Source organism: Ochotona curzoniae, unplaced genomic scaffold (genome assembly GCF_017591425.1).
Source record: "Ochotona curzoniae isolate NIBS_2020 unplaced genomic scaffold, NIBS_Ocur_1.0 contig_3498, whole genome shotgun sequence".
Lineage (NCBI taxonomy): Eukaryota > Metazoa > Chordata > Mammalia > Lagomorpha > Ochotonidae > Ochotona > Ochotona curzoniae.
In genome coordinates this window covers 32,838,464-32,862,280 of record NW_024465885.1, presented here as the reverse complement: position 1 = coordinate 32,862,280, position 23,817 = coordinate 32,838,464, and the positions used below count along the sequence as shown (strand labels likewise).

Below are 23,817 nucleotides of genomic sequence, written 5' to 3'. Positions count from 1 at the left end.
TTATGTAGTTTGCATTCCTTTGGAAGAGAAAGAATGAAATAGTGAAAGCCAACTGCATAGACCATACAATATATTAGATAATGAAAAGCAATATAAAGAAGGAAATCAATGCATCTGGAAAGAAAAATTTAAGTTTATTATACAGTATTGGCATATCTACTAAAAAGCTGACTTCTCAGAAACAATTTAGATTTTATGAGTTAGAGAGCTGGTGAAGTAAATCCAGGGAAGGCAGTAAGACAGATATTCTTAAGAAAGAACAATTCCTGAGATCAGGAATTAGTCGCATTCAAAAACTTAGGTAGGTCTTTGAGAAACAAATAACAAGTGAGAGATGATTTCAGATTTGAATTAGAAACTACATTCTAGTTACTCATGTTAATTTTAATGTATATCGATTTTTCTGTTTCAGATATGAATTTTTAATTTTTTCTTACATCAAAAGGAGACAAACATTATTTAATTTTATCCAGAAATCCCCATGGAAAATATCTAAAGTAATGACATGGAAAGGTAAGATCAATTGCAGTGACGAATGTAATAAAATGTACTCAAATTCAGCGAATATTATTTAAAAAAATGTATGACATTGTTGATACCTATCAAGTCAGAATAAACTTAAGGAGCAGATAGAGTTAGAGCTGCATATAAAGGACTATACTAGTATAATTACAGTGGTTGGGGGAAACAGTAGCTTAGGGCAGCACCGCTAGGGAGGAAAGAAGGGGAACCTAGGGCCGTCGGGACTGTATCATTAAATAAAGTAAAAAAATGAATAAATAAAAGTAAATAAAAAGTTCAAAAAGTAACATAACAAAAGTTGAGCATAGTCTATTTATGTTATAAAGGAAAGAGAGATATCAAAGATGGGTAAGAGAACTTAGAGCAAGTGAAAGCACAGATTATGAAAGTGAAAGAATGGGGCAACCTGGGGGACTAGCAATAAAGCACTGACAGCATCCAAGCGAATTGACCATTGAACCTGAAAGTCTAATAGCTTCCACTCTGCAACCACCTTTAGAAACTTCTGGGTAGTGTATGTGTCTGCATGGTTTCCATATTTGTCATGATGCATTTTCTGGGTCTCAGGTTTTCTATTTACTTTTCACTGTAGTTCATTTTTTTATATGTCATTGAGTTTTTGGTCAAATGATGGATGTCAATTTTAAAGGTAAAACTAAATAAAACTCATTCTGAAGATGAGTAAAATGAGAAGACATGATGATCTACGATGTTCAGTGGTCTTCATTAAAAGACGCCACGATGGAAACACAAACCTGCCAACCTGAAACTGTAGATGGAAAACGTAAAAGTTCAAGGGAAAACATACCTTAAACGTGAATTCAACTGCTACATATGTTCTAGGCCATGAAGTATCTGTAGCAATAGAAAAACAAAAAGTTAGTTTCGAATGGGCGCCTGAAGTAGTGATCAAGGCACTGACTGCTGTGAAGGCATCCTCTAGACTAGCTGTATTTCCAGTTGTGGTTTTGCTCCTGTTGCTGACTTGGTTAATCGTGCACCTTAGAACGCACTGGATGACGGCTCCACTGTCTGTTTTCTTGTCGTGCAAGAGGGACGTGTGCATCCAATTCCTCACTTTCTGCTTAACCGTCACTGGGATCTGGGGAGTGCAGAAGCAACAGATGAAACATTTTTTTCTCTCTCCAGAAAACAAACAAAAAGGTAAAGTCAGAGTCACCAGAAAATAATAAAAATGTGGAAACAGTTCAAAGAGGTGTTGATAAGATTAAATTCTAGTCTTTTATTCTGTTTTTTTCTTTTAGATTTATTTATTTATTTTTTTTTTATTATTGGAAAGTTGGATTTACACAGTAAGGGAGAGACCTTCTATCTTGATTCACTCGCAACAACAGCGGCAACTAAACCAATCCAAAATCAGGAGCCAAGAGATGCTTCTGGGTCTCCCACAAGGGTGCAGGGTCCCAGGGCATTGGGCCACCTTCACCGGATTTGCCACAACCTAAGCGGGGAGCTGGAAGAGAAGGGGAGCCGTCTGGATACAAACTGGTTCCCAAAGGGATCCTAGCTCTTGTTAGGCAAGGACTTCAGCTACTAGGAAATTGCACCAGGCCCGGATTTTATTCTTAATATTCTGAAACCATTGACACAGTTTAAACAATAAAATGAAAAGTACACATTCATTTGTAAAACTTTACACTATTTGGTTATGTGGACAATGTCACACCTAAGATCATACTTAAAGCAAACTAATCATTAACATTCATGTTTTGGTAGGCCAGTGAATGATGACCTGTGGTATCTATGGTTGTAGTTGAACTTGGCAGTAAGCAGTTTACATATCACTTAAAGTTACAAATTAAACATTCAATGAATTGTGATATAAGTTTAAGGAAAAATGAGTAAGGGATATTATAAATATAAAAGGAGGAGGAAATAAGTCTCACTTTCATCTTGGATAACTATGATAGTATTAAACAGAATTAGGCACAAATTAACAATATCTTGGGCAGCTAAAGTCTTTGCCTTCAACACACTGGGATCCCATATGGGCGCCAGTTCTAATCCTGGCAGCTCCACTTCCCATCCAGCTCCCTGCTTGTAGCCTGGTAAAGCAGTTGGGGATGGCACAAAGCAGTCGAGGATGACCCTGCATCCGTGTGGGAGACGTAGAGGAAGTTCCTGGATCCTGGCTTCGGATTGGCTCAGCTCCAGCCATTGCAGCCACTTGGGGAGTGAATCATTGGATGGAAGATCTTCCTCTCTGTCTCTCCTCCTCTCTGTATAACTGACTTTGTAATAAAAATAAATCTTAAAAAAAATTAACAAGATTTTGTGTTCATGTTAACATTAAAATATCTTAGATTGTCAAATGAAATAATCAAATAAATGTACACATAAAAATTAGGATATTTATGTTATGATTAAAAGCTTGTGCTCAGATTGGAATAGTGTGATGACCGAAAGAGAAGGTATGCTAGACAAAATATGAGTAAAATTATTTTTGAAAGCTATATGGATTTAGATTAAATTAATTGGGAGTAAAAAACACCTTTGAATATCTTTTTTTTTTAAAGATTTATTTTATTTTTATTGGAAAGGCAGATATACAGCGAGGAGAAACAGAGAGGAATATCTTCCGTCCGATGATTCACTCCCCAAGTGAGCGCAATGGCCTATACTATGCCAATCCGAAGCCAGGAGCCTCTTCCAGGTCTCCCACGTGGGTGCAGGGTCCCAAAGCCTTGGGCTGTCCTAGACTGGTTTCCCTGGCCACAGGCAGGGAGCTGGATGGGAAGCAGGGCTGCTGGGATTAGAACCAGCGCCCATATGGGATCCAGGGCATGCAAGGCGAGGGCCTTAACCACTGCGCCACCACGCCAGGCCCCACTTTTGAATATCTTAATAGTTTTTTCAAAAAATGAAGATTTCATTCCTTTAGGAACTTTAAGTACTTTTCAATACTTTTCCTCCATCTGCGTGCATAAAAGAGTTCATACAGGCCATAGCGTATTCTAAACTTTCATTTCCTCCAAGTCTTTCAGCTACGTTTTTCCCTTACAGTCTGCCTCTAATATTGAGTGACCTTTTTCTATAACAAACTGTTCTGAAATACTAACATGGTATAATGTCAAAGATCTTACACCATCTGTCTTTGTACATATTTTGTACTAATCATTCATCCAAAAGGTTCCATATATTCTTTAAAAGGCCATAGACCTCAGACCCCTGAGTGTTGTCCCTAACATTATTGTAATGTAATAAATCATTAGACTATTCATAGGTATAAGGGAAGTTAAACCTTATTGAAAGTCTCAACTAAAAGAAGCTTAAGCAATTGAATTAATTCATTGAACTTGTTTAACTTAGAAAGCATTTATCATTAAAAGAAATGTTTAAAAGGCAGAATAATGTTAGTTAAAAGCATGCACAGAAAAAAGATAGGATCTCAGATACTATAAAATATACGTATGACGATTCTTTGTGGTTTTTTATTCTCAGTGATTTATTATTCTCAGGAACACCATAAATTTCAGATAAAAATTGTTTAATTCCTACAGAGTAAGTATGCTAAAAATAAAAATTATTTCACTCTTCTATAGAAAAAAAGAATAATCTTCATGCAATTTAAATAGGTCACAAAACTTCTTTCCATTAATGAACATATTTGTCCTGTTTTCGAGAAGAAGGCCCTTGTCATATATTTAATTGTTCTCTAAAAGGAGCACTTGACACAGAAGGTTTCAAATCTGTATTTATAGTTCGAAGTGTGGAGCATTTAACTCTTTTCCATATTTAACATTTCTAATAATTCACATAGACATCTATCTAAAGCCAGAAAATACTACTACTTTGAAATGTACTATTGTGAAATGCACATGTCAAAAAGTAGTAATAAATATGAATTTTATTATACTGTTGAGATTTAAAAGTAAATTTTAGGATAATGAATAAATAGCACTTTGTAAAATATCTGTCATTGGGCCTGGCACGATAGCATAGTGGTTAAAGTCCTCCCCTTGCACACGCCGGGATCCCTAATAGACGCTGGTTCTTATCCCGGCAGCCCTGTTTTCCATCCAGCTCCCTGCTTGTGGCCTGGGAGAGCAGTCGAGGACAGCCCAAAACCTTGGGAGCCTACACCCACGTGGGAGACCTGGAAGAGCTCCTGGTTCCTGGCTCCTGGCTTCAGATTGGCTCAGCTCCAGCCGTTGTAGCTGCTTGGGGAATGAACCATGAGACGGAAGATCTTCCCCTCTGTCTCTCCTCCTCTCTGTATATCTGCCTTTCCAATGAAAATAAATACATCTTTAAAAAAATAAAATAAATCTTAAAAAAAAATACTGCTAAATTCAATATAATAATAGCCATTATATTTTCTTAAATGAGCAAATGGTTCTAGACATGATCATATTCACAAAATAGTGCTATCAGGCTATATCAGTGTTGGTTGGTTATATTTTCTTATGTTACTTATTATTTTAAACAAATTCCTGAACAATGTATTATAATGATATTTCAGGTATTGTACTCAATGTTTTGTGTTTTCTAAATCTACTGTTCTACTGTAATTTCCATTCACTGTTATGTCTGTAACTATTGTATTTGAGCAAGCAGACAGAGAAAAATGAAGATCTAAATGGTCGTGAGACTGAGAAAAAATGAGAGAGAAAAACAGATCCCATTTAAGTTTGCTACTTAAATATCTAAAAGCGCCCTTCCTGGACTGCACCTGCAGGAGTCAGGCACATTGCAAGCTTCCCATGTGGTAACAGGCAACAAATTACTTGACTCATACCAAATTCTTTCTAAGATTTCTAGTCATAAGATTCAAGAACCAGAAGTTAAGCTAGTGCTTGAAGCCTTGGAATTCTTATCATAAGACACAGGCCTTCAAACCAGTATGTTAACCATTAGGCAATAAGTCGTCTCTAGATACCTATTTTTTATATTCAAATCAATAAGCATAGTTTTGATAAAATATTAGAAGAAAAAAGTTCAAACAAAATGGACATGTTGTTTTGTGCATGTAAAAGTTAAGAACAATAGCAGATCTGAGTTTAGACAATGATTGCTAGGAAAAAGGTTAAGGTAAGGATAACAAAAGATGGGATAATATGACCAATATACAGTGAGATTCAAGGAAGAAATTCTAAGTGTCCACAACACAGGGGAATCACTGTGGTTCACTATAATGTATTTTAGTAAAAAACATATATGTATATTCATATATATTTTATATATGTAATATGTGTTTTATATATATTTCATATTACATATATATGAAAAGAAGAACACATGAGTGCCAAAAACAAAGAAAAGATAAATAAAGGTTTGATGGTCTTAGGATATGTATATGTATTGAAATGTTGTTCTATAGCACATAAAAATGTACCCATTGACAAGAAAAATAAGTGGCAGGAAGAATGGCTTGATGAGCTAATCTTTGGCGGGCACCGCCAGCATTCCAGGCATTCCATATGCACAGTTGTTCCTGTCCCAGCTGCTCAATTTCCAATCCAGCTGCTTTCTTATGGGAATAAACCAGCAGATGGAAAAGATTGCTGTCTTTCCTTCCCTCTGTAACTCTGTCTTTCCAAAACAGACCAGTTTATAAAAAAAAAAATCTTAAATGATAAAGTGTTACAAATGTGATGTCATGAATGAGGTTATGGGAAAATGAATAGTCAACTATATGTATTTATGATTTTTAGTTAGCCTGATTTGATAATCATGTCACAATGTAGATACATGTGCTACAGCATGTACCACATGCCCACACATGCACATGCAGATTGGGATTTGTGTGTAATAAATGCGTAAACCTTTTGGAAAGAGAATATGGGAAGTTGATGCAGCCTATACTGAATTTGAAATTTCTTTTTTTTTTTTTTTTTTGAAATATTTCTCTCTCTCTCTTTTTTTTTTTTTCTTTTTTTGAAAGGCACAGTTAAGTCTCCCAGTTCATTTCCTATGAAGCCACAAAGTCTGAAGTTGAATGTGGCAGAAGCCAAAGTGAGGTGCATCTTTCACACATGGAATTAAGGACTCAAGCACAGAGGCCACAATCTCCCATTCTCCTAAACACATTAGCAGGAAACTAAATTGCAAGTGAAACACAAGGGACTCAAAACTGCAACCACATGCATGAAATACAAGCTGCTGTTCAGTTGCCACCCTACAATTCTGACCCCATGTTTTTACTCTCCTTAAAGCAAAATATAGGATGTATTTTATGGCAAGAATAGAACTTTCATTCTAATGCATCTAGTGAAAAAATAGCAGGGTATTATTGCACATATTTTTTTATGATTTAGAAGCTGAAGATTCAATTGACAATATAACCCAGTAATTGTTGCCAGCCATATCTGTATGTACTGGCTACATGCCGTACCCAAAATGGCGCCGGCCAGAGAAGCCACATCTTGGTGTTTGGTGCAGAGTCACGTAGCCTTCGCAGTACTGCGCAGGCGCCTAGCGCATGCGCAGTGAGCTGCGGCGCGGCAGGCACGTAAACACTGGGACTGACAAATCCAGTCGCCCAGAACCCTGCGTAATCATGACGCCGACCTATCATCGGCGGAGGCGGGGCCAGACAGCACATAAGAGCAGACAGACTGCCGGGATCTGGGCCTCTTTCCGCTTCATGTTGGTGTGCACAATAAATTTTACCGCAGGAGGCTTCACTCGCGTCTGCGTCTTATTGCTGGGCGGTAAGACATGTGGGCGCGACAAGTAATTATGGCAATTTTTGCACTTTGGCTTTCTTTAATATTCTCTGACTTTTAGTTTATATGAGGTATTATGTTAAATCAGAAAGGAAATATATATAAAAGTAAAGAAAACAAAACAGAAAGAAAAACTTGGCAGGCATTTGGCACAGCCCTTACATTGTGGAGAACGTACACCAAAATCACAGAATGTTGTAAGTTTAACTTCTGAAAACACTCTTAGTTCTAACTTATGGTCAATGTTCACCCACAGGGAGTGCCTAAGGTCAGTTCTTTGCTCCTGATTTTGACCTCTCTTAGCTACAGCTTTGTAGGTATTTGGAAAACAAACCAAAAATTCTCTTCTAGTCTGTCAGTTCCTATGTCTGACTGTAGAATATGTTTTATAAATTAACAAATAATCAGCTTTTAAGTAGAAAAAGTTCTCCTAAGTGATGTCATTGCAAAACTCATGAATTTTATTAAATATGCTTCATTTATAATTTATTGAAAAAGAAATGTTTTCAATATATGAATGTAAAACTAAAAAATGATGATCATGTCTTTTGATATGAACATCCTTTTAAATTGACAAAGAAAGCAAATTTGGAAGTAAAAATTACTAGTACTAAAAATGTAATGTAATGTATATTGCATATATGTTTAGCATTTCTTACTCTGCTGGCTCTGCTTGTAATCCAGCTCCCAACTACTTGTGTGACCAAAAAGGTAAAAAGTGGCCTCAGTATTTTGGCACCGGCAACCCACACAAAAGACTGATACAGTTCCAGAACCCTGGGTTTGGCCTGGCCAATGCCTGGCCTTTGAGGCCATCTGAGAGTGAGGCAGCAGGTGAAAATTCTCTAGTTCCCTCCCTCTCATCTCTTTCTCAAGCAGTTTTATTCAAGCTTCTAATAGGAAATATCATCAAATATAAGACAAAAATAAAAAAGAAATAAAAAAAGAAAAGAAATACTCTTTGGTGTTTAGCTGATCTTGGCATGAGTACCTTGTATGTGTGTAACTTTTGGAATTACTAGCATCTTTGTGCAAACTAGTTAAACCTCAACTTGAGAATAAGAGGGTCAATCATTAATGCTTATCTTTTAGCTAACATGGATAAATGCAAAAATTAGTAGAAGCATGTTTTCATAAAGTTTGTCTAAACACCAGAGAATATGTTTTTTTGTGTGTAATATTTACTTATTTTTATTGCAAAGCCAGATATACAGAGAGGAGGAGAGACAGAAATATCTTTAGTACGATGATGCACCCCCCAAGTGATTACAAAAGCCGGTGTTGCGCCCATCTGAAGCCAGGAGCCAGGAGCTTCATCTGGGTCTCCCTTGTGGGTACAGGGTCCCAAAGCTTTGGGCCGTCCTTGACTGCCTTCCCAGGTCACAAGCAGGGGGAGCTGGATGGGAAGTGGAACTATTAGATAGTTTTTAGACAACTATTAGATAGATTTTGCTAAAGAAGATAATCATTAGATTTTTTTATTTGCTTTAGTTTGACTTCATTTGATGTAAATTTATGCAAGCTACATTCCAAATACTTCAATTCATTAACTTTGTGGTCTGTTTTATACCATCCAATCATGAAGGAAAAAAAATCATGTTAATTAAAATCACCCCAAGCAGCAGTCACTACCCAGTGCTACAATACTTATGCTTAAGGCTTCCTCTCAGTTTTTCTTTTAAACCTTCAAAGAAAATCTATAATAAATGGATTTCACCTTTTTGTGTCCCACAAAAAGTGACACAGAACAAAACAATCTGGCCATTGATGAATAAAAGCCATTCATCCCCCTTCCACCTCCATTCCAGAGTCAAAAACACACACTGCTTTTAAGAAAAAGAGTCATATCTGATATAAAGTTACGTACATCCATCCTACCAACATATGGTCTTCTTTTCTCTTTGACATTCCTGCCTCAATTACATGATTGCTATCTAGTTTATGGGAGTACTAAACTACTTCTTAAAAAAAAAAATGTCTCCATATATTTGTTTCAAGATCCTGTTGAAGAGTCCAAGAAAAATAGCTGATATTAGAAATAAATTGATGATAACTTATTGAACATATTCACATCAGAAATTCTAAAACGTTATTTGATTAGGAGAAAGGAACAAGAAGAGGGAGCCATCTTAGATGTTAGATCTGAGAGCCATGGCACTTGAAAGCTATAATAGCAGTGATATTTATAAAGATTGAGGAGTTGGGTGGCTCCTGCTAATGATACTAAAAGGCCTGTAGACAGGAAATTATAGGTTCTGGGTATCCAACTGGAAGCTGAAAGTGTTCTCTAAAAGTATAAAAGCAAAAAGTTTCAGTAGCAATTTTCAAGTAGATGTTCGTCTCTTACAGACAGCCTTATGAAAAATTAAGCTGGTTTAATTGAAAAGGTACAAACATTGACAACTAAAGTGAATGGCTAACTATGAAAGTGTTCATGTACTACAGTAAGATTCTCATTAGTAATTACCACTGTCTGACCAATGATGTTCAAGATGGCCATACAGGTCGACAATCCTCCCATGTGTTTATCGAACTTAGCCTCCTAGATGGATGAGCAAGAGGGATGGTTCATGTTCCCTAAAGAGAAAAGAGGGCATTACTGTGAAGCCCGAACCCTTGCAAAGCAAGGAAAACCAATGAAAGGTTTTGCAAATTGTGTTACTCTGTGTCTCCCCACATAGGAACAGTATTGTTCCAGAAGGTCATACCATTCTAGAAAAAACAGAATCACCTGTCTCTGAGGCAAGGGCTTGTGCCTAAAATCTGACACATCCTACCCAGGCATTTCAGCCTCTGCACTCTATAGTAAAGATACCCTGGCTGAAGTATGACTATTCTTTACTTTGAATCAACTCATAGTTAAACTTTTCTGAGTCATCTTTAATGAGTCTTCCTGTGATCTACACAATTCCCTTAGTTGTGGAGTTTTTGCTTTTGTTTTTTTTTTTAACCAGCTTCTGGGTCTCATTTCCAGATCTGAAAACCTGAACCTAGTGAGTCCAACTTAGCTCTGGTGTGTCTCTATCTTAGTAAGGACATTTGTTGTGGACCCTTCTAGGGCACTAAAAGGTTGGTAAAACTTTGCAGGTCTTTATCAGCACTAATCTCCATGATTGAAATTAGGACTCCACACTCTGCATCTAGTCACATTTGGACTCAAAAATACATAAATGCATAAATACCCAATGACCAAGTTAGTACATATAGTGTATTTTTATTTTACATTGGCCCCTGCTCAAGGTTTTGTTGTTGTTTGTTTTTGTACCATGATATATTTGCCTTATCATCTCTGTATCACTTATGTCATTTTTTTAAAAAATCACTGTCTTGGAGTTTTCTTTGGCTTCTATGGTGTGGCAGGGCACCATGACCAAACAGACCTTCTGAGACCAAACAATTTTCCCCTCTGCCAGAGCCCCCATTTTATGTAGTCAGAGAGATCCTACAAAAGTCCCCTACAATATGAGAAACAGCCACAGTTGCTCACTCAAAAGATGAACATCGTGCACATAGCAGTTGCCATGAAAGCTTGACTTAGTGTTATTTCGAGACCACCTATTTTGAGCCAGCACAGGGTAGCAAACTATTTTTTTTTTCTAGCTTCCACATCTCTCTGCAATTTACCAGTGACTGCATATTTTGAGGTGACAATCACCTTGGCTCCAACTGTTTTGCTCCATTGACATCTTGTTTGCATAAAAACTTTCAGGTGCATATAACCTAGTTGGTATCAAACTTGCATAGTCAAAGCTAAGCAACTTTGAAGATGAACCAGATATTCGCTTCTCTTAGTCTAAAGCATCCATCTCAACTTTTCACTCGACAAAGGCTTCCATTTTAAAGTCTTCAATATCACCAACACTATGAACAGACTTAAATCCTACAGAAAATAGGAAAGAATTTTGTCAGTAGAGTGTAAGACAGAAGGTAACACAGCTGGGATAGAAACCTGGATTACAGAAAAATTATTTCCATTGGCCATGTTCTCAGTAAATAATTTGTTTATTGTAAGGATAATTGGGCTTGGTCGTAATATTCCTAAGGAATTCTCCCTCAAATTTGATCATGATGACACTTAGGGGAAAAACAATGAGACAACTATGATTAAAAATCTTTCTTGCAGTATGGAGAAATGAATAAGACACAGAATATACTCATAATGGCACATATAGTTGTGCAGACTGCATTTACAGGTTGGGTCCAGAAGACACTAATTTTACTGAGACAGGTAAGGTAATTACTAGTTTTTCTGCAATATTTTATGATGCTTATCTTCAAGGAGCAGTGGTTTGCGAAAGGCAACACTAATGTGGAACTGGGTTTAATTGACTACAGAGAGAGTGAAGTGAATTCTAGAATTGTATTACATGCCATTGATTATGAAGGCAAGCATTTTTAAGGGAGCTCAGAATAAAACTAGGCTCTACACCTATTGATGTTGTATTATCCCCCACGTCTAAACAATTCTGCTAAATCTTTGGTGCCAAAATGTCTGTTATAGATAAATTTGCTTGGAACTGTGTAAGCTTCACTTGTGAGTAATAGCACACATAGTATCTTGAGATTCTTCAGTAAGACTGTGAAATCAACATTATAGAATTAGTCACCAGCCATAAAAACAGCTCTTTACTTTGCCATGGGCTTAATACCAGAGAACTGGAATATGGACCTTGGTAGTCTAAAGCTGTATCATGTATGAACTGTATTTGAATAATATTAAAATGTTCCATTGATCTGTGTAAGAGATTTGCATGATATTAGGTCAGAGAATAGCTAAAGAGTTGAGTCATAGGTGAGTTAATGATTAATGATGATGATAACCATAATTTTTAAAAAAATCCACACTGTTTCTTCACAAGAAACTTCCTAATGTGAAATTAGTGACAAAATTGTTGAGCTTGTACAGGAGGAGAAAGAGATGAAGTGTGAGTATCTATGGTTTACCAATGAACAACAACCTTTCATTAGGTGTTCTTTAAGAACAAGGCTTGATGGAAGATGAAGGATATAAGGGGAACAAGAGGCAGCTGTAGAACCAAGAACGAAGTGTGAAGGTATCGGTACTCTCTTCAATGTTCACCAGACAAAAATGTCAAGTATTTTCTCTGCTAGCATAGCAATGAAGCAGAGGGCGCGTTATCAGAATTATAGGATTGCTAATAATAAAATCATCCAATTGCATAGACTCCACTTAACCAAAACCAATTCTATGTTTTATAATATAGAATCTTTATTTATAGCAATAGATGTATTCTTGTGTTAAAGAAAGAATAACATTATTTGAAAGAAATAATTATATATAGAGAAAGGGAGCCACACAGAGTGATTTTCCATGTGCAGGCTTAAATGGCTGCAGTGATTTGACCTCCTCCATGAATCCAGGATTTAAGAACTCATCTGCATCTCTCAAGTATATAGCAGGAACCCAAGCATATGTGTTTCCAGGAACATTTGAAGGGAGTTGGACCAGAAACAGAAGATCTGGGACACAAACAGGCCAGCATTGCCGGAAACTTGAACCACTGTATCACAATGTTGGCCTCTCTAAGTAATAGATGCTTTTTGACATTAGTCATCGTTCTAGTCTAATCACTAGGAATTAAAAATACATCCAGGGTTGAGATTAAAACCAGCATATTCAGGATAGAATTTTAAGCGGAGGTAAACAATATTTATTATCTCTTAATATGTATCAGAATAATCATGGCAACTTGGGAAGTCAATTCTAGCTTAAGAGAAGAAGTGCATAACTAATATATAATTAATAAAGAGGACTTCGACTACAGGAGCTGGGTGTGATTATACAATTTTCACTAATCTTTTTTCAAATTAATATTTGTTCTTTTGATGTTTTAAGAGAATTTGATAAAAATGAGACAAACTTAAAGTGCCTTTTGTCATTTTTGATATTCACATTTGATCAAATAATTAATGGAAAAGCAAACTTTAAAATGTGATTTATTAACAGTAGATTGAATTATTTAAATGTCTGTATGCACCTATTCTTCACTCACATTAATCACATCATTGCAAATCATACTAAAAATTATATGATTTTTTTATTAACTAAACAGCTAAACAGTGATTTTTGATTCATCTATTAATCTCACTAAGCATGTATGTATGTACAGATATACACAGAAAGTAGCTTCATCTGATTTAGTGATAAATTTCCATAATGCCTATTGTTTCAAAATAGCAATTAGTAAAGTTTTTCAGAAATATCACAGATATTCTTCAGAAATTTCACAGATTTTCTAATCTGTGACATTTAAGGTTACAAAAGCAAATCAATTTATTCTACAATGTCAAATAAACTGCGTTCTCCCAAAGTGATTATAGATAGACTGGTTTCTATGAACACAGCTCCTCATGTGAAAACACACTTTTCAATCTAATTATGACTTATATTTTATACTAATCAGAACGTTCACGTCACTTTATTCATTGAAAATCTTAATATAATCCTTGAAAAACCATTTAATACAAATCTCTATTTGATATGTATATGTAAACGATTGTTTAAATGGATTTTCAATAGTTCAACTAATTCCCTCCCAATAATTTCTAAAGGAAAAATGTTAGTGTTTATTGTCTCTGTGACTGGCACATTTCAGTTGCAATGAGTATAACAGCAGTGATTGTGTGTAAGCTACTTTGGGGAAAGATTTCTGCTTTAATCACCTGCTTTGGAGCAATAATGTGGCTTTCCTGAGAAAAATTACAAAGAGCTTCAGAAATATTATTTCATTAATCCCCCAAGTGGCAGATGTGTGGCAAGAATTATTGTTCTGCTTTGTAGTATAAATGAATCCAAGATAGCCTCTGTGAATTGCTCCCCAGGCTGTTTGTTTCTTCACTACAGCCTGGGACTCTGGATCAAAAGTCTACTGTTATCAAACTCAATTCTTATACATCCAATTATTTCAAAAATGGCCCAAGGTAGCAAAACAGCATAATTTTAGCCATTTAGAGCAGAACTTCTTTGTGTGCTCTATAAGAGTCTCCCCTGAGAGTCCTTGTAGTTTTATGGGCTCAGGCTTCCATGAATCACTCAAGTTCTGAGATTCAAAAAGCTCCTACTTTCAATACCACGGGATGTCATCACCTGGACAGGGCAGCTCCTTCTCTGCCCTATCCTAGGGATTTCCCTGAGAGTAGCTCTCTCACCATCATTCCCTGGATGGGCTTTTGTTATCAGTGACCCATCCATTTCTGTGTCCTCCCCATTTAATTGCCCATTAAAGATGATTGTGCTTCTAGCTGCTGTTGTTATGTATTTTATTTCTTGTATCATCTGAATAAATTTTGATACAAAAAATTGACACATAATGAATTGGGGGTGCTGTGCAGTTGGGTCAGATGGCATGGGTGTGTGATGTGCACTGCTCCTTGTAGCAAGGCTTCAAGGAGTTTCTGGCTTCGTGGCAAGGCCCGGCAGAATGTCTCCAGTCACTTTATTGCTGCCTCACCTCATTGTATGGACACTCAATCACCTCTGTGATGTTTCATAGAATTCTCCTGAGTGTGGTGGTGTTGTTTTTCTGCTAATGTGAAGTGATTCCTATAACTGGTATGACACCTCAAATTGATCATGTTATAATAAAAACACTTTTAGTAATGTAAGGCTATGACACACAGTTAAAAGTATACAATAGTACAATTAAGTCCACAATGTTTCCAAACATCTTATTATGTGGCCACTTTTGTGCTGAAGTTTGCCCTAATATAAGTAATGCTTTCCTTAAGAAATGGATTGACAAAATGCAGTTCTTTTTGGCCAAATGGGCCCAACTGAAAACTATAATGCTAAGGGAAATGAGCCAATCCCAAAAGGTTAGATACCACATGTTTGCATTGATTTAACGTGTAATTTTTTTCCTCTTTTTGAACCTGTAATTACTACTGTCTCAACCCATGTGCTTTTGAAAAATTGTAAAACCTACTATACTTTCAAAACCTTGTGCTTCACCCCTAATATAACTGTTATGCACCTCAATTGTTGAAATGTCAATGGAGTAGTCACAGAATGTAGCTAAGAACTTGCATTATTTTTAATAGATTGTTTACTCAATATTACATCAATTAATATCATAACATTGTATATTGTTGCCGATGTTATGTTGGGGCTTTGATTGATTGGGTTTTTAGTCTGTTGGCTCTACCTTCAGACCAGAGAAGGTCTCCCCACAAAGCCATTGAGCTTATCTGGACAATAAGATGATGGTCTCTATGCTTGGTATATGCTTGCAATGAAGGAATCTCAACTGAACTTGAACTATGGTCAAGAGGAATCCACCATGTGGGGGAGAGTTTGGGGAAGGGTGGCAGAATCCCAGTACCTATAAAACTGTGTCACATAAATAAATAAATTGAATTTTAATAAAAAGAAAGAAATGGCTTAATAACATCTTGCAAAAGATGGCAATCATGGAGGTACAAAAAGTTTGTTTACCATGCACCTCAAACTGTTACAACACATAATATGATGCATTTTAGTTTCTTACCACAAAAAGCAAAAATATATGGGGCATCTTGTAAAAGGAAACAAAACAAAACCCCCTCAAAATGGCTTAAAATCTCTATCTTATATTGGCACTTACATTTAGGGAAAGAAAATAATTTATAAAGATAAAAGAAAGTTTCTTGTAAAAGCCCTCTGTAGATTGGCTGAATTGCCTTGATCCCTTTCATGCCCTTTAACAAAAAAAAAAAAAAAAAAAAAGAGAGAAAAAAAAGAAAAAAAGAAGCAGCTCTAGGTGAAGGTGACAGTGATTAACGCATGATTTGATGATAAGATTTAGCAAAGAATCTATGTTATATGCTTTTATAAGATCCTTTAATTTATCATATTTTAATTCTGTACTCTTAATATTTCAAGCAATATTAGTTTGTATTTAGTAAAAATTGATTTTGAGTATAATTAAATCCTTGTCACTATGTAACCACATGCACTGTCAACCGTGGAGTTCCTGGCTTCAGCCAGGTGATTGCAGATTTCAATGAGTAATAGTTTGTTGAAAATATTATCGTTAGGATTGTTTTTCGTATTGTCTTAACCATGAAGTAAAAATGAAACAATCGGATGTTGTGCAAAAGCTTGTGATGATTTGTGTATAAATAAAGAAGACAACTTTTCTGAGTTGTCCATTATGAGCATCATGTCATAGTGGTCCGTGTCTTATCTCTTCTTCCTATTGTCTCGCCAATCCATGCATCCTTTGCAAGCTCTCAGTCAGCTGGATCTGGTCTCCGCCAATGAACTAATAAAAAAAAAAATAGGTAGCCTGTTTATAAGACTCCCAGGCTCTCTATTTCTTTCAGATACATTCCATTAGCTGATTCATGCAAAAATAAATACAAGTGACCATAGAGCATGTTTCTCTGATCATGCGCTCTCACTGTTACTAAGGAGATTTAGTAGTCAAAAAATGAAAAGAAGGAAAAGAAAGAAAGAAAGAAAGAAAGAAAGAAAGAAAGAAAGAAAGAAAGAAAGAAAGAAAGAAAGAAAGAAAGACATTGCAATTTGGTATAAAGGAAAAATAACACTATCTGGAAATTAAAACAAAAGTTAAGGTAAAGCCATAAACATCACACTAGAGACACTAAAACAAACATTGCTGGAGTGTAAGTTGTATATTTCCCATGTCATTCACTCAGCATTTATAAGGAATAATTAATAAAATGGGAAGTCCGCATGAAAATTGTGTATAGTATATCTTTTCAAATTACATTCTATTTTTATGCATGAAGACATGTTCAGAAAACAAAATTCTAATTTGAAGGTTTTTGTACTTTCATTGGACAACCAGATTTACAGAGTGAAGGAGCTATTGAGAGAAAGATCTTCCATCTACTACTGGTTCACCATACACCCCCCATGAGGCCGCAATAACCTGAACTGAGCCAGGGGCATTTTCCAGGTCCCCAAAGTAAGTTTAGGGTCCCAGGGCTTTGAAAAATATTCTGCTGCTTTCCCAAGCCCCAAGTTGGCAGCTGGATGGGAAGTTGAGCAGCTGGGACATGAACCAGTGCTCACAAGGGACCCCGGTGTGCACAAGGAAATGATTTAGTCACTGCATCATAACGTGTGGCCCTAATATCCTGAATTGAGAGAAGAACTTCTAGTTTAAATGATCAAAGACAAATGATAGGGAAAGGGACCGCAAATTGCATATGACATACAGTAAGCATTGCCTACTTTGAAGATTCCACTGTGGGAATCAACTTTGGGTATGATTTTATTCTAATCTAATACAAGCACTTAGTTTTGAATCTAGAATTGATAATAAAGAATGTGAACACTTAATCTAATAATATGTATGGCTGCGGCCTTTGGGAGTGACTTCAATGTATTAGGTCACCAGGAATCCTGTGACTGAATCTATGGTGCTTTACAAAAGGAAGAGAAAACATTTGTAAAGCAAGTCTACATATGCTGAATTCTCTGAGCTTTTCTTTACTGTGAAAAAAATCTTATTTTATTTTCAAAGACAAAGGAAAGTTTCACAGGGAAAGTTATTCTGGGCTAACAATTTATTTGTTTGCTTGTTTGTTTGTTTTTCCTTTTAGAATCTGGAATATGTCTTCCGGCCTGTCGAGCTTCATCTGAGAGGTCAATGATGAGTCTGATTGTATTTCCTCAATATGTTAATTGACTTTTGACATGCATATTTAAGTATATTTTTCCTGCGTAAAAATGAAGAGGCCTTCTCTACTTTGTTGGTGAGCTATATCTCCTGTGGGCAACAGATAAATTTTTGTTGTTGCTGCTAATATTGTTGTTGTTGATTATCCAGGCTGATAATATATAAGGATCATTAGTAGGGTAGGTCTAGAAAAGCAGAGGAGGATGGTGCAAGACCTTGCTACATGGCAAGGACACAGGAGATTGGTTAAGTCTCCTGTCTCCCATCTTTGGAAAGGCTGTTTTGACTGAGGAGGACCTTTGGAGAGTGATCCAGTTGTTGGAAGATTTTTTTCCCCCTCTACCTCCCTGTAACTCTGGTTTGCAAATAAAACAATGCATTTATGCATGGCATATTTTATATGATGTCCTGTATCTCTACTGTAGTTTATCATTAAAGATTGTAGAGGGCCCAGTGTGATAGCCTAGTGGGTAAAGTCCTTGCCCTGAAACAAGATCTCAGGATCTACATCAACAGGAAGCTACAGTCACGATTCAGAACTTAGTACTGATATTAGATACTTTAATGCAAAAACACAGACATCTTAATCAAGATCTTAACTGGAGAATCAAATGTTTGCCAATGCAGAAAACGCTTTAAAGAGAAATTTTCCTATAGTGTCCTGAATATTAAAAACAGTCTATTCTTTGCATTGTAATAATATAGTTTGTCAGAATATTTTCTAAATAAAAATACAAAGCATTCACAACATTTCAGAAAACTCAATATATAATATTTATATTACCAAGAAATAGAAAAAGGCTTACAAATAAAATTGTATCAGAAAATAATTCACTTGCTTGCAATTAAATAAAACAAAACTCTAACATAATAAAATAGACATGCATGAGTATAATTAGACTGGGATTTTCACAACTTATGTGGCCAATCATTATTTCACAATTTTAGTACATTCATCTCGTCTCTAATGGTCTCTATCCTGTAACTGGCTTAGGAAAAGTATAGCTACATAACCAGTGAAAAAAAACTATCTGCTAGTATATCTGATTGAATTATTTTAACTAATCCAAAATAAATTTACATGCACTGGTGTAGATCAGTCATAACCAATGTGGGAGAGGTTACAATGCACAGCATTTGTCAACAAAATGGGTCATAGTTTGGTGTCAGTTCCACAACGGAAGTAGCATAAAAAACAAGAAGGAGAACATGTTCTGAATTCTTCAAATGTAATTTAAAATTTATCATGATATGTGTGGGAATTGATTTGTATTATTAGCAAAAATTCTGAACACAGCCATACAAAACTTTGATAATGAAAGACTTTTTAAAAAGATTTATTTATGTTTTATTGGAAAGGCAGATGTACAGAGAGGAGAGGCAGAGAAAGATCTCCCATCCAATGATTCACTCTCCAAGTGGCCGCAACATCCAGTGCTGCACCAGTCCGAAGCCAGGAGCCCAGATCTTCTTCTAGGTCTCCCACGTGGGTGCAGGGTCCCAAGGCTTTGTGCCGTCCTCAACTGCTTTCCCAGGCCACAGGCAGGGAAGTGGAGCAGTCTCCTGGGATTAGAATAGTCTCTCATATGGGTTCCTGGCACGGTTAAGTGAGGACCTTAACCACTGAGCCCAGGGTCCTAATGAAAGACATCTTAACTTTGAGATAACACAGCAGGGGAACAGGAAAAAAAAGAGAGAGAGAGAGAGAGAGAGAGAGAGAGAGAGAGAGAGAGAGAGAGAGAAAGGAGAAGAAGAAGAAGAAGAAGAAAAAAGAAAAAGAAAAGAAACTTGCATAATCATGACTGTTATACTACAAATCATGAACACAGATGTGAAATCACATCAAAGCTATTAGAAACCATCACTTATAAGAAAAATATAGCTCAAACTGCAAACTAATTTTCTTATACTTAGAGGATTTAAACTACAGAACAAAGCATATATAAATCTGAAAGAGATAAGTAGAAACCAGTGAAATTAACTTATATGGATCAAAAGTAACTGAAGCTGTAACCTGTCAGGGGCATTTCAGTGACAATTTTTATGAATTCTGGAATCTGAGCAACAACTCACTTTACAACAAAATATCTCTGGGAACCCAGTCCTAAGAGGCTTTCTCCACATTTACAGACTTCATATTCAGGGTCTCTAGATTTTCATATGGGAAGATCTGTGAAAATGCCTGTATGTTTCTGAGAAAGAGAGGAAAAGAATGAGATTGATTTTTACAGGAAAGAAGAGAGAAAATCATTTTGAAGCATGTCCATAAAGTTTCAATAAAGCAGGGCTTTTCTCAAAGAAGTGGACTTTACCAGAGTCTAGTCAGATTTGTCATAGAATTCACCCAAGTTCGGCCTTGTCTGCACCCCTGTCTTACCTAAACAGGTGACAGGCGGTCAAAAACCAATAAATACTTGTGTGAGTCACAGCACAGAAATTATAGCCATGAAAGTGTAGATACCATTTGCTACTGCCTTCAACTGGGCTCATCATACAACAGATTACAGCTGAAACAGCTGTAAGACACAAAAACTATTTAAAAAGGTGTAATATGGAAAATCTAATTAAACAAAGGCATGAAAAGGAATTATAGGTATAAGTTATTGGTCCAAAGTAGGCAAGCACATGACCCAACAAGAGCTGGAAGTCCGTTAAGTCACTGGTTCTATGTATAACAATGGGAAGAAAGAAAGAAAGAAAGAAAGAAAGAAAGAAAGAAAGAAAGAAAGAAAGAAAGAAAGAAAGAAAGAAAGGAAAGGAAGGAAGAGAGAGAAGCCGGAAGTAATTGTTGGTCACCACAAGAGGAAACTGAAGTTGCAGATGCTCATGTATGATTATCTGGTCTGTATATATTGGATGAGGTTATAGGGGAACTTTGGACTGTTTTATGCTTTTCTATAAATCTAAAACTACTCTAAAACAATATGAAGCAAAAATAATGCGTAATATATATGTATGTATATATTCTAAACTTGTGATCAGTAAATTTATGTATTCATGACCATAAAGTGCTTATATAAAAATAATGGAAATTTTTGAAAGAAAAAACTTAATGATGGTTGAATGCAGAAAATATGGAGAATGCTTTGTTCAATATTTTATCATTTTTAATTTCAATGAAAATTTTGCATAAAATAATACAAATAAAATTCCTTCAAAAGGCATTGGAGTTATTTACTGGGATATAAAATTAAATGTTCTTACATAGCAAGAGATAGGTTTTCATATTCAAAAAAATCATAAGGTAATTAATAAAAATGAAGCTCTACTGTCTTCTATTATAAAAATATCCATTTGGACAGGGATTTGTGACACAGCCAATAAATCACTCATCTCCTATGTAATCAAAATTTAGATTGTTTGAATGTTTGGTTTATCTACCCACAGCTTTGGATGCTGAACGATCTATATCATAAGAACCAAAACGTATGATGTAGACGCTAAATTAAAGGTATGTGCAGCTTGCTTTAAATCTCATTTACCTCTATATTCAACAGTTTTTAAAAACAATCAAGGTTTGTCTAAGCAATAACCATGCTTTCCAATTCATTATGCAAATGTGGATACATTGAAATATATTGAAAAGAGGATTCCAATTTTTTTGAAAGTGCAGATAATTCACATATGCAAATATTCCATTACAATTTTAAATTCATTTCAGCACAATGAGCTTGTGTCTGAAAATTCTTATTACAAAGTGGCTCTTCAGTTATCCATTTAATTACTAGCACACTTTTTAAATAGCTGCACTGTCCTTTTGTATTCAAACTGGAATGAAAAAGCCTGACTTTTTTTGGATGTTCACAGGTCTTTTTCTAAAGGAGAAGAGTCTTTGTGAGAGATCATGACCCCAATGTGAGACTGTTTAAAGATATTTAAAATAGATAAAATTATTACTGCATACAATAGGTCTTATTTCAAAACAGTTATTTCTATCACAAATAACAGTAGGAACATAGATACAAAAATGGCTAGTTTTGAACTTAATTTGCAATACAGGTCCTACTGGTGTTTTTAACAAAAGGAAAGAAATAAGTGGACTCATAATTATGTAGGTTTTAAAAATTCTTTTGTAATACATTTTACACAGAATTATAAAACTCATGCTTTAAAAATTAGAGAGAACTCAGAATAATACATTTAGTTCTTTCAAGACGAACTTTAATACAGTCCTATGAAGATTCAAAGATGTGTCCGATTTTGTTTTCATTGTGCATAGTTAACTTTTTATTAGCTTAGGCGTGGGATAGGGGTGAAGGACCAAGCTTAAAGTTCAGAATACTTTTTTTTTTTAAGATTTATTAATTTTATTGGAAAGGCAGATGTACTGAAAGGAGAGGAAAATCTTCTGTCAGATGATTCACTTCCCAAGTGACCTCCATATCCCAGTGCTGAGCGGATCCAAAGCCAAGAGCCAGGAGCTTCTTCCGGGTCTCCCACGCGGGTGCAGGGTCCCAAGGCTTTGGGCTGTCCTCAACTGCTTTCCCAGGCCACAGGCGGGGAGCTGGATGGGAAGTGGAGCTGCAAGGATTAGAACCAGTGTCCATGTGGGATCCCTGCGCGTTCAAGGCAAGGACCGTAAGCACTATGCTATTGTGCAGGGCCCCAGTACACTTTCTAAATGAGACACTGAAACCTCTTTGAATTGCAATTCCTAATTAGAACAATTAGCTCTGAGTAGAGAGTAACAGGAAAACAGCTTTTACTAGAATATGTTGGTTCATATGGAAAGCCTTGGTTCCTGAATCAGGCATTTCCCTGAGCAACTCAAGAGTCAGGTCATTTTTTCAGCTTTCCAAGCTTTGAGGGTAAGACTGTCTCCGAATGTTTCTAAATTATCATCATAGAATCGGCATGGAGCTACTATTGTGGCAATCAGTTGTGTCATGATTCCCACCTAGAATCTCTGGAAACATAGGAAATTGATACATTAGCAGGATTCATCATGGAATAATTAAATCTTGAATATAATCTTTTGATGCAAATAAAATCAATAGTCTTGAAATAATATCTCTCTCTGTATCTTGATTGCACAAGCATCAGAACAAGAAATTGCCCTCGAGTCCCATTCCTCAGCTGCTTCCTTCCCGCTTGGTGGTGCGGCTAAGTTCCTTTAAGAATGGTCTCCAAACGCCCAGCTTCGTTCCAGCCCTAAATGAAGAAGCCCAGACTGGCTCCAGACGCTAAGCCGGCGGATCCAGGAACCTCTCTGGATCCGCCCAAGGGGAAAACGAACAACAAGAAGCAATTGAACATATCGATGAAGTACAGAATGAAACAGACTTAATGAACAAGCCAGAGAGGAGATTTTAAACATGGAACAGAAATATAACAAACTCCGCCAATCTTTTTTCAGAAGAGGTCAGAATTGATCGCCAAAATGCCAAATTTTGGGGTAACAACATTTGTCATCCAGCCGCAAGTGTCTACACTGCTGGGGGAAGAGGATGAGAATGCGCTGCGTTATCTCACCAGAGTCGAAGTGATAGTTTGAAGATATTAGGTCAGGTTACAGAACAGATTTTTATTTTGATGAAGACCCTTACTTTGAAAATGAAGTTGTCTCCAAAGAATTCCATCTGAACGAGAGCGGGCATCCTTCCTCAAAGTCCGCTGAGATCACATGGAAATCCAGAAAGGACCCGTTGAAGCCTTCAAGTCCAACACAGAACAAAGTCAGCAGGAAGCGGCAGCACGAGGAGCCCTAGAGCTTCTTCAGCTGGTTCACTGACCCTGCGGACGAGCCGCGCGAGGCCATCAAGGACCACGTCTGGCCCAACCCGCTGCAGTAGGACTTGGTTCCAGAAATGGATGATGAGGAAGGGGAAGGAGAAGATGATGACGATGATGAAGAAGAAGGATTGGAAGACATCGATAAGGAGGGAGATGAGAATGAAGGTGAAGAAGATGATGATGATGAAGGTGAAAGAGAGGAGGATGAAGGAGCAGATGACTAA

At 36.4% G+C, this 23,817-nt stretch overlaps 1 pseudogene; it reads left to right on the top strand.

Moving 5' to 3' along the window:
• The first annotated feature begins 1,218 nt into the window (after positions 1–1,218).
• Positions 1,219–23,817, top strand: LOC121156641 (annotated as a pseudogene).